The following is a 12,584-nucleotide window of genomic DNA, read 5'->3' as shown; positions in this document are numbered from 1 at the left end:
ATGTATTATATTTACTTATTTGTTATTGTTTTTCCTTTTGACATGGTGCATTATTGGCTCAGATGTTCTGGCATAGTAAAAAAAATCCCAACAACTGCAACAATGACTGAAAGATACAATAGGCTTAACAACCCTTCATAAGTGGGGTTTGCGCGCACACACACACAGACACACACACACACACACACACACACACACACACACACACACACACACACACACACACACACACACACACACACACACACACAATTTTTTTGTTTGTTTATTACTGTGTATCCTTCTCCTCTGTCCAAGGAAGCAGTCACCTTATTGTAATAAGTAAGTAGATTACTGAAACATGACCTCCCTTTAGAAAATCCATGCTGTCCATCAGAGATAATACCATTGCTGTCAACCCAATTCTGGATCCTAGTTTTCACAAGCTTCTCCAACAATTTAACCACAACATCTGACAGACAGATACGCCTATAGTGTGATGCTTGAGTTCTATCACAATCTTGCCCTCCTTCAACTCCTTAGGAACTTGACCCACTGCAAGACTCATATTAAAAAAAATATGTCAAGGAAGGCATCAATGCCCTGGCACATTCCTTCAGAATACATGGTGATATATTATCAAATCCCACAGCCTTATTAACATCTAGGTTGCTCAACTCTGCATACACCTCTTGCTCACTTACAGTCAGTCTCTCCTCCCCATCATCATCAACTGCTGTCAATCTATCCATGAAGTCACATTCACAAGGTTGAAAGACCTTTATGAACTGTTTATTACATATCTCCACTACATCTCCCACAATAGCTGTCTTTATACCATTTTCTCCAATCAATGTTATCCTTCCATAATCATTCTTTTTTTTTTGCTGGCTACATATCGAAAGAACTCTCTAGGATTCTTTTTGGCTTCTTTAGCTAACTACTGCTCATACCTCACTTTTGCTACCTTAACTAACCAAGTCAGCCCACCTTGCCTGGTCTTTGTAATCCTCATGGAATTGGTTCTTACCACTTCTCTTATGCTGCCTCCATAATGCAGTTTTTCTCTGTATCACATGCTTAATCTCTGTATTCATCCATTTCACACCTACCTTATTTAACCTTCTGACCCTTGAAATACATTTAGACATTGCTTCTACTAGATAGTTCTTGAATATCCCCCAAGCTGCATTGATCTCTTTTGCAGCTAACTCCTCATTCTATGCTACACCCACAAGCTGTATCCTCTGAGCTCTTCATAAACAACCTCCCACCTCTTGTAGTTCCACATAAACCCCTTTTTCACAGTTAAATAATAAGTTAAAGTTTCCATAATTAAAATCACTCTTTTCTTATTTGCTTGACTAATTTGTTTATACATTTCATAGTCACTACCATCCACATTACCAGGTCTATAACAACATCCAGCTAACTATTTCATTGTATTCACCTCTATCTCACACCATACTGCCACAAAGCAACTGGCTCTATTTCCCTCTTGCATCTGTATTTTGTATGAACATAACTCTTTCTCTATCATCAATAACACCCCCCCCCTCCCTTTCTACCCTTTCTATCCTCAGGAAACACATCATACCCTTCTATCTCTATTCCTGTCAAGATGTCATCCTCATCTAACCATATCTCACTTATTGCAACAATTTTTGGTGAACAGACTCAATTAATGCAACCATTTCATCTGCCTTGTTTCTTACACTTCTAGCATTTGTATACAAATGCAACATTCCTGGATCTACAGCTAGTTCCACTAATACCACTCATTCGATGTGATTTCTCCATGCTCAACTGGAGCCATTTTCCTTTCTGCTTATTCATTTTAGAACCCTCTTAAGACCAACTGTTTCCTCTTGATCTCAAGTCATTCCATTCGTTTCCACTCACTTCCTCATTCATAGCCACCTCTTTAATCTCTCCTGTCTTACTCTCCCACTCTTCCACATCGCTTTCCACCTGATTCACTTTAGAATTAGATCAAATTATATCAACAGTGCAGTATTCATTGCAGTATATATGTATAATACATTGCAGTATTAAAACACTTAAGGAATTGAACAACGTAGTTAAGGATATGAATTAAATTATACTTTAATAAATATTTTCCGATATTTCGGCAACGTCACATTGTTATCTTCTAAAGGAACTTACAAAAAAAGGGTACGTGCACGTAGGCACTACAAACACAGTAACTGGGAATGAAGAGATGAAACTATTGTTCTCCTAAAAGTCCTGATGGTGCCCTCTAGCGGGCTAAGTAGGTGTTCTTGGCTGTTGGGCTGAAGGTCTGCTGATGTAGGCCTCCCAAATTTGGGGCAGTCGCATACAACCAAATTTGTTGAGGTTTGGAGAATTTCTTGGGGCTGAGGCTGATTCCATAAATAGTCTTTCGAATTTGTATTTGCTACGGTGTATTACTGTAGCTTTCTTCCACCGTATTCTGTGGCGTGTATCCAGAGCATGGTCTGCAAGATCAGAATGGCTGTACTTGTGAAAACGGAGATGTAGTCCTTGTGTTGAGAAATTCTGATATTCACCATCCTGCCTGTTTGGCCAAAGTAAGACAGTTTACAACTGCAAGAGACCTGGTATACACCAGGTAGGTCTAGGGGAAGTGGTTGGTCTTTAGTGGAGCAGATAAGGGATGCCAATTTTCTGTAAGGTTTGTAACAGGAGGTCAGGTTGGTAATCTTTTCCGAGGTGCCTCGGATGTAGGGAATGGTGATGGATTTAGAGTAATCCTTGTTGTAGAGTGGGGGGGGGGTTACATATGTTTTACATATATATATATATATATATATATATATATATGTAATGATTTACATATATACATTGCAGTATATATGTAAATCAGGTCCATGAAAGCAGATCTTATTGTAGTTGAGGGTTTGAATATTTATTTATTTATTTTTGGTATTTTATTCTTGCATATTGTATGAACAAATATTTGTGTATTACTTTAGTGGGTTTAGGTTCATGCTCTAGTGGGATTTCAAAAGGTAAAAACTTTTTTTTCCCCTTATGCCATCATTTCAGTTGCTCAACACAAAATGTTTCAAATTTTATGAGTAGTGCATGGTCTTACCTTGGTATCCAAGTCGAATTTCAAAGTATGCATAGTACCACTTTTTTTTTTTTTTTTGTATAACATTTTGTCATTGTAATTTCATTTCTACAATCAAATGGGAAAGACAGAATATCAGACAAAGAATTTCACCAATAGAAAGATATCCAGAAACATGCCTGAATATGTTATATATGGAAAATGACTCACTTATAGGTATCTGCATAAATAACATTTTTGTGAAAAATCTGCACTGATCACAAATATATTGGTGAAAAGTGGATGCTCTTTGCAGATTCAGCATTCAGGTATTACTATAGAACAGGTAAAACATTTAAGGCAGTAAATCAGAGGCCAGTCATCATTTCTCTTGTTAATTTTAATTCCCCTGCTGTAGTCAAGTAATGAGCACATACAGCTCAAGGTAATTAATATTACATGGGCTTCTCCATATAGTCTGAACACTCATCAAGGAAGACCCATATTAATGATTATAATCATTAATATGGAGTAATGAGACCCACATTAATGAATAATTATTCATTAATGTGGGTCTCATTACTCCTTTGCTAACAAATTACTCATTTCCTAACAAAGAACTCACAAATGCCTTTGCCAGCCTGTTCCTATCACCTCTCTCTGAGCAAAAATTTCTGGTCCTCATACGCTTGCTAATGACACTTACAGAGCCTTCAGGAGTAATGCCTGGTTCTCTTCCCTCTTGTCATATGTGGAAAAATTTCTTCATCTAGCCTATAAAACTTGAGTAACTTTTTTATGTTTCTGTTGATCCTCTCTCTTTTCAGCCTGTTGACGTAATGTATAAAACTTAAACCTATCATACAGTAGTTCAAATATATTTATATCAGAGCTTTACAAAGAAAGATAATTTCTTCCTTATTATTACTTGTCATTGTGTTCCTTAACATCCAAGAGATCCACTGAGTTATTTTGTGCACTTTTTGAAGTAGGTCCTGTGAACTTTACTCCCTTCATTCTGTGAAGCATTGAGCCCATCCCTGGAAAATGAACAAAGGTGTGCTGAAGAGGGGTATGAGTAACAGATTATTATTATTATTGCATGACACCTCCAGGGAGTCCAAAGACTCATCGAGGGAGGGCACCTACTCCACAACTCTCTGTCTCCACTAACTACTACAAACCATAATTACCATCATCATCTACACCAACACCATCTACTGCCCATCGTCACAACTAGTATTTTTACAGACAATCATAAATATCCATGCCCATGCCAGGATTCGAACCCACAGCCTTTTGGGTGGAGAGTGGATACGCTAACCACTCGGCCAACCAGATATCCAATTTTCATTTGTATTCCACACTTTTCCAATTAAGTTTACTTTTATTATTTAATATCTCACTAATTATGATCCTCTGCTGCTCAGATTATTTGAATAATAATAATCTGTTGATCTAAGAATAATAATTGAACTGACAGCCTTTTGGCTGGAGAGCGGATATGCTAACCACCAGGCAAGCAAAATGCAGGCATTACCCAGTCTTCCCTTGTGGTTACCCTCCCATAACTGCTCAATACTGCTTAACTTCAGTGATCAGATAAGAACTAATGTATTTCCCACAATCTAACCATTTTGTTAACCTTCTTTCTATTTTACTATTAAGCTTGGTTGCTTGTGGTGCCATTTTCAAGACTATCATACTATCTTGTTCTTGGTCTTCCTTTTATTGGAATCCAGTTCTTTCTTTCTTTCTTTTTTTTTTTCTCCATCTGTTATCCTGCATTCTTTCTGTATGATTTTCCATTCTTCTTTTCATTTTCAGATCTAGTCATTTAATGGCAACATTTTGCAGTGTTTTCTGATTTGTGAGTTCCTCATTTTGCTTAATATTGTTACACCTTCAGTTTTTCTTAATGTTTTCATCTCAGTAACTTCATCTGTCTTTTTTTTTTTTGCATATGTTTTTGTTACATATTTTAGTAGCAATCTGACAACTCCTTTGCAGATTCTTATTTTTGTATCTTATGTTCTTATTCTTCCATATAAGGTTGTTGAGATATCCAAATATTCTACTAGCTTTCATTGCTTGTTCTTGTACTTCTTTTTGTATTATTCCATAGTTATTTAGTTCTGTTCCTATCTTACTAACTTGTTCCAATATTTTCCCATTAATTTATAAGTTACTTATGAGTACTCTAGTAGCTTTCAATTTTAGATTTGTTCTTTTGATATCTTCATATTTTTCTTTTCTGCTGCATTACTAATGTATTCAGCAATCTTTAAAAATCATTTTCTGCTAGTAAGAATATAGGCATTAGCATATCCAATTATTTGTAATTTTTCATTTGTATTCTACACTTTTTCAATTAAGTTTACTTTTATTATTTAATCTCTCACTATTATCTGCTGCTCGTGTTGTATAGACAAGCCCTATGGGTTAGAAAAACCTGGGTTTGAATCCAGTCTATGACATGAGAATCTTTATCAAGTCTTTTCAATCAAATGGTGAGTTAGCTGGTCTCATATGGAAGTCAAGGGTTTTTCTCCTGGCAACTCAAGTTTTTCATCCCTCATAGTAGGCAAACTGGCCTCATGAACACACAGTTCTACACACATAAAATACCCTTAAATGGATGCAGCAGAAGAAAGTCGGCTGCATTAAATTACCTAAAGCCCCTAATCAAAGGACTCAACCTGTCTTGGACAGATGAGAATGGATGGATCACTAATTAAATAAGGTGAGACTTAATGAGAGTCAACTTGTCTAATTCCTTTGGTTATTTCAACTTCTTCAATGTGTCCTTATTCTGTATTTATTATAGAACTGTGATCTAGGTATATATTCTTAATTATTTCTGAAATTTGTTTTGCATTTTTTTTAATTTTTAATGTGGTATTTTAACTGTATTCTATCAAATGCATTAGTTAAATCAGTAAAACATCTACAGAGAGGTTTATTGTATTTTAATGATTTTTCTATTATTTTCTTTAACATAAATATTGTATCTATTCTTGTTCTGTTTTGCTTTGTTTTTCCCCTCTAAATCCTTGTTGCTCATCAAATAGTTTGATCAAATTACTTCATATATTTTCTAATTATTATTATTATTATTATTATTATTATTATTATTATTATTACATGACACCTCCAGGGAGTCCATAGATTCATCGAGGTAGGGCACCTACTCTACAACTCTCTCTGTCTCCACCCACTACAACGAACTGCAACTACAACACTACCATCTACCGCCACCACTACTATTTTCAAAGATAATCACAAACATCCATTCCCACAACAGGATTCAAACCCACAGCCTTTTGGCTGGAGAGCAGATACGCTGACCACTTGACCAACCAGGCCAGCATATTATCTGCGGGCATAATTTTAATGTTCTGCAAAGCAGATTTTATTCCTCTGGTGTTTTCTGGATTTGTCCTGCTTCCTTTTTTTTCTTTTTTTTTTTTTTTTTTCTTTTTGAAAACTAATATTGTTTCTTAGCCACTTTCACAAGTCATTTGGTATTTTTCTTTTTTTAAACAATGTATTTAGAACTATTTCTTTTAAGGTTACATGGTGATCAGCATTCATATTTAAGAATTTAGGGACACAAAACACACATGTTGAAATGATTATTTTGCTAATTATTAATAAAATAACACTTGACGTTTCGACCCCTGTATCGAGGTCATCATCAGAAGGATACATGTGTATAGGAACCAAGCTACATGCTGTTGCATTCTATAAAGGTAAATTAAATATATGGTGTTACCTAATCTTTTTCTTAGCCTGACCCCTAGTGATTAAAAATAAATAAATGAATTTAATTTAATAAAATAAATAAATAAAATATTAAATAATTTATAAAATAAATTATTTAATTTAATTTATAAATAAAATAAAATAAATAAATTAAAACTACAATAAACTCTGCTAAAGTCCTCATGTACTAAGATTCTTCTGGAATTGTACAATTCATATTGTTATACTACGATTTTCTTCTGGATTTGTACAGTTCAGGTTGTTATTGAATGTTCCGAAAAAAAAAAAAAAAACACTTCACCAAGTCTTCTTGTATTGAGATTTTTCTTTGTAGTTGCTATGAAGGTTGCAAATGGGGCTTCCATATTCTTAGAATGGTTAAACCATCATTTTCATTCAGATTTGGATTATGTTTGAGCATTTCACATGCCTCTTTGAATTTCCTCTCGAGCCAGGTTTTGGTGCAGTGTAGAGACTTGGTACCTTTCCAATCAGTTCTGTGGTATGTTTGGAGTGCGTGGTCAGAAAGGCCGGTTTTGCCAATATGCAGGTATTTAATATTCATTTGTGTTCATCCTTCCTGATTGGGATGGTTCGCCCTGTTTCCCCTATGTATGATATGTTACATGTGCATTGTATTTTGTAAACCCCGGGGTGGGCTAGGTGTGGCAGAGGATCCTTGGAAGAACTGAGTAGGTGTCTTAATTTTGTCGGGGGGGTTTAAAGGTGGTTTTGATGTTGTGTTTGTGTAGTGTTCTGTCTATTTTTTCGGAATTGCCTTTAACATATGGTATGACAATAGCATTCTTCAAATCTTTTTTGTTTTTAGTGGGTATCTCTGTGGAGGATCTTGTGGATGGTTTTTTTACTGTATTTATTTTTTATAAAGGTATGGTTGATGTTTGAGCATCAAAAAGCAATATTGATAAGACAATATTACCAATTAAGTCAATAAACAGTTATTTTCTTATCAATCTGTGTTCGCATCTATACCATTAAAATCTAATCAACACTTATATGCCAATGTTCATTTCGACATCGCAGTTATCTTCTGAGTGGTATTTGCAATTTTTGCTATTATTATTATTATTATTATTACCCCAAGACCTCATGGAGTCAAAGACTCATCTGGGAGGTCCTTTTATCACTCACACATCTCGTCATACCATGTCTTAAACACACTCAAACTCCTTGCAGACACCACACCCTCAGGCAAGACATTCCAATCATTTACAACTCTACACAAAAAAAACCTGCCTCTCACTCCATTTCTCACACCTTCTTTATACAGTTTCCTGGGATGACCTCAGGTTCTCCCCTGATCTACCACTATTCTCTGTAGAACTTCTCCACCATTGATCCTATAACAACCCCTTACAAATTTGTAGGTCTCTTCCATATCTCCCCTATCCCTCCTGTCCACCAGAGTCTGCAAATTACATCTTCTCAATCTTTCCTCATTCAGTTGTTTGCATCATCTGCAAACAACTGAATATCTCCATCCAAATCTTCAACAGTATTATTAATATACAAGTTCACCAAACAGACCCCTGAAGCAGTGACTTTCCTTTTCCTGGATATCGCACCCACATACACAACTTGTTGATACCTATCAGATAGCCAGTCTCCAATTCAATGCACTAATCTAATATCCAACTCCATCTGCTCTAGTTTGACTGTCAACTTATCATGAGGTACTCTATCAAAAGCCTTTGAGAAATCCAACTATATTACAGTGTATCCTCCTCTGTCCAAGGAAAGAAGTCACTTTATTGTAATAAGTAAGTAGATTACTAAAACATGACCTCCCTTTAGCAAATCCATGCTGTCCATCAAAGATAATACTATTGTTGTCAACCCAATTCTGGATCCTAGTTCTCACAAGCTTCTCCAACAACTTAACCACAACACCTGACACATAGATAGGCTTATAGTTTGATGCTTGAGTTCGATCACCTCATTTGTGAAGTGGCACAATTTTGCCCTCCTTCCACTCCATAGGAACTTGACCAAGTGTAAGACTCGTATTAAAAATATATGTCAAGGCAGGTGTCAACTCCCTGGCACATTCCTTCAGAATACGAGGTGATATATTATCAAGCTCCCACAGCCTTAGTTACATCTAGTTTACTCAACTCCCCAAACACTTCTTGCTCACTTACAGTCAGTCTCTCCTCCCCATCATCAACTGCTCTCAATCTCTCCATGAAGTCACATTAACAACATTGAAAGATCTTTATGAACTGCTCGTTAAGTATCTCCACCACACATGCTGCAACAGCTGTCTTAATACCATTTCCTCCAATCAATGTCATCCTTCCATAATCATTCTTTCTTTCGTTGGCTACATATCGAAAGAACTCCCTAGGATTCTTTTTGGCTTCATTAGCTAACTGCTGTTCATACCTCTCTTTAGCTACTCTCACCAACCAAGTCACCCTCCTTGCCTGGTCTTTGTAGACCTCATGAAATTGGTTATTTCCACTTCTCTTATGCTGTCTCCACAATGACCTTTTTCTCTGTATCGTATGCTTAATCTCCTTATTCATCCATCTCGCACCTACCTTATTTAACCTTCTCACCCTTGGAATACATTTAGACATTGCATCTACTAGATAGTTTTTGAAAATCCCCCAAGCTGCATTGATCTCTTTTCCAGCTAACTCCTCATTCCATGCTTAACATGCAAGCTTTCTCCTGAGCGCTTCATAATCGATTTCCCTCCCACTTGTAGTTCCATATATATCCTTTTCTCACAGGGGTCCTCGCACTGCTGGTAGCCACCCAGGTAATCACTTTGTGGTCGCTCTCACCAATTGGTGGATGATTTGACACCTCATTTATAATTAAATCCTCTGATGCGATGACCAAATCCAAGACCCTTAATCCTCATATGTCCTCTGTTACATACTGTCTGAGGTAGTTATCCCTCAAAAACTCAAGAAACTCATTTTCTTTACTTCCAGTTGCTATCTCATCATTCCAGGTCTATATTGGCATAATTAAAATCGTCCTTTTCTTATTTGCTTGTCTAATTTGACTATACATTTCACTATCACCACCATCCACATTACCTTGTCTATAACAACATCCCACCAAGTATTTGATTCCATTCACCTCTATCTCACACCATACTGCCTCAAAACCACTGGCACTATTTCCGTCTTGCATCTCTACTTTGTATGGACATAACTCTTTCTCTATCATCAATAGCACTCTTCCTCCCTTTTTACCCCTTCTATCCTCACGATACACCTCATACCATTCCATCTCTATTCCTGTGAGGATGTCGCCTTCTTCCAACCACGTCTCACTTATTCTGACAATCTTTGGGTGAACAGACCCAATTAGTGCAACCATTTCATCTGCCTTGTTTCTTATACTTCTAGCATTGGTATACCAACACAAGTTCATTTCTGGATACAGCAAATTCCACTGATACCACTCACTCGATGTGATCTCTCCATGCTGGACTGGGGCCATTTCCCTTTCTGCTTCTTTATTTTAGAACCCTTTTCAATTCCAACTGTTTCCTCTTGATCCCTGGTCATCCCATTCCTTTCTTGCCTACAAATGCTTTCACCTCCTCTTGGAGCATTCACCTTTCTCACGCTGTGTACCCCTGTCCACCCTGACCCTCACCGTTTCCCTGTTCCTCTTGCACACCCATTCTCTAATTTTCTATGCTCATACTACTCACTTCCTCATTCATATCCACTTCTTCAATCTCTCCAGTCTTACTCTCCTGCTCTTCCACATCACTCCCCTCTCGATCTGATTCATTCTCTCTATTTACTTCTCTACCTTCCAGCAGCAGTCTCTCCAAGCGACTCACACCATAACCACTCAAATGCAGTCCATTGCTCCCATACAGCTCACTTCATCCCTCAAACTCATTCCACACATTAACATACTGTACTCCCATCTCCTCGCACATTTCAGCCAGCAAAAAGAATTGGCTCTAGCTTATCGGACTGGCTGCCACACAATGCCTGTTCACAGACATTTTCCCACTACTGTATGATGCGGAAGCTTTTGCCTGCTGTGTTTCCACCCTGGGTCAGTACGCTTCTCATTATTCAACCTGGTGATTCCAAGCTCCCTTGAGGCCACCATGTTGACGCCGTACATAGCGCGGACATTCACTCAACACAGGATTGTTGGGAAGCAGGACTCAAGTCCTCAAACTATCCACCAATTCCAGCCTCCATTCAGCTGGATTACAAGAGCCTGCCACAGCTCACGGCTATGTGACATCATATTGGATGTTTGATAGAGTATAGATAACATTGAAAAAAGGATTAAAAATTATTTTAATTCTTCCAGTATTTCAAATGTCATTTGCACTTCCTGTGGATGTCAACAACATCCACAGGAAGTGCAAACTAAAACATCCATGCACACAGACGTAGAAACCCATGGATATGAGTCACACTGATGTCTGGGTGGGGCACCCTCTGTGGGCATCTTTAGGAGGTCTTAGTTGTAAATTAAGATCTCTGAGGATTAATGTTTCCCATATTTTGGTTTCTTTCTTTTTTTTTCACCCATATTTATTTAAATTAGGCTTATTTCTGAGGGAAACTGCTGAAAATTCAGTTCATTCTAAAAGCACTCTTTCTTTTCTAAATTTGCTGTTATGGAGCATGGTGTTTTTTACATTTTTTTCCCCAGTTGCATTTATGTTTTTTTCTCAATGGATAGTCCATAAGACAAGAATGAACATAGTCATGATAAGACTTTTCTGTCCAAATTATGCCATGGATATGAGTCACACTGATGTCTGGGTGGGGCACCCTCTGTGGGCATCTGAAGGAGGTCTTAGTTGTAAATTAAGATCTCTGAGGATTAATGTTTCCCATATTTTGGTTTCTTTCTTTTTTTTTCACCCATATTTATTTATATTAGGCTTATTTCTGAGGGCAACTGCTGAAAATTCAGTTCATTCTAAAAGCACTCTTTCTTTTCTAAAAACACCCTCTGTGGGCATCTGTAGGAGGTCTTAGTTGTAAATTAAGATCTCTGAGGATTAATGTTTCCCATATTTTGGTTTCTTTCTTTTTTTTTCACCCATATTTATTTAAATTAGGCTTATTTCTGAGGGCAGCTGCTGAAAATTCAGTTCATTCTAAAAGCACTCTTTCTTTTCTAAATTTGCTGTTATGGAGCATGGTGTTTTTTACGTTTTTTTCCCCAGTTGCATTTATGTTTTTTTCTCAATGGATAGTCCATAAGACTAGAATGAACATAGTCATGATTGAAGACCTTTCTGTCCAAATTATGCCAACTTGCAGTAACAGGAAACTTTATATATATGCCATAAACTGAGAGAGAAAGGAGCTGACCCATATAGTGGATCAGCTACTTCCTCTCTCAGTTTCAAGAACTTTAGCCTCATCAGTTTCCTGTAGCATGCATAACCCCACCAATATAATAATAATATAATATTAATAATTAATTAATAATTATTAATTAATTGTTATTAATAATAATTATTAACCATAATTATCATTATTATTGTACTCTCCATGGAGTTGGCAGACTCATTGTGGGAGGTTCTGGTGATGCAATCCAGTCACTGACAGTTCTCCATGTAAAACATCTACTCCTCGCATCCCTTCCCACTCTTACATGACCTGATTTTTCCTCTCTTGCCTTCTACTCTTTTTATAATCTCATCTTAATTATCCGATAAAATCCTCTCACTAACTTAAATGTCTGTATCATATCACATCTTTTCCTCCTATCTATAAAGCTCTGCAATTCATATTTTTTCAACCTC

General features: G+C 36.8%; 1 protein-coding gene and 1 non-coding gene across 2 annotated transcripts in view; one reads left to right on the top strand and one right to left on the bottom strand.

Annotated features, from left to right (window-relative positions):
- The window catches only part of LOC150103053 (phospholipid-transporting ATPase ABCA1-like), an 859,669-nt gene that overhangs the window by 715,901 nt on the left and 131,184 nt on the right, over positions 1–12,584 (top strand). The window lies entirely within an intron of this gene.
- On the bottom strand, positions 10,752–11,049 carry LOC150103055 (signal recognition particle RNA). Its single transcript, XR_016548883.1, has one exon.

The sequence above is a fragment of the Typopeltis vanoorti genome, chromosome 9 (genome assembly GCF_054136105.1).
Source record: "Typopeltis vanoorti isolate ZY-2024b chromosome 9, IOZ_Tvanoo_1.0, whole genome shotgun sequence".
Classification (NCBI taxonomy): domain Eukaryota; kingdom Metazoa; phylum Arthropoda; class Arachnida; order Uropygi; family Thelyphonidae; genus Typopeltis; species Typopeltis vanoorti.
This window is presented reverse-complemented; position numbering and strand designations above follow the sequence as displayed.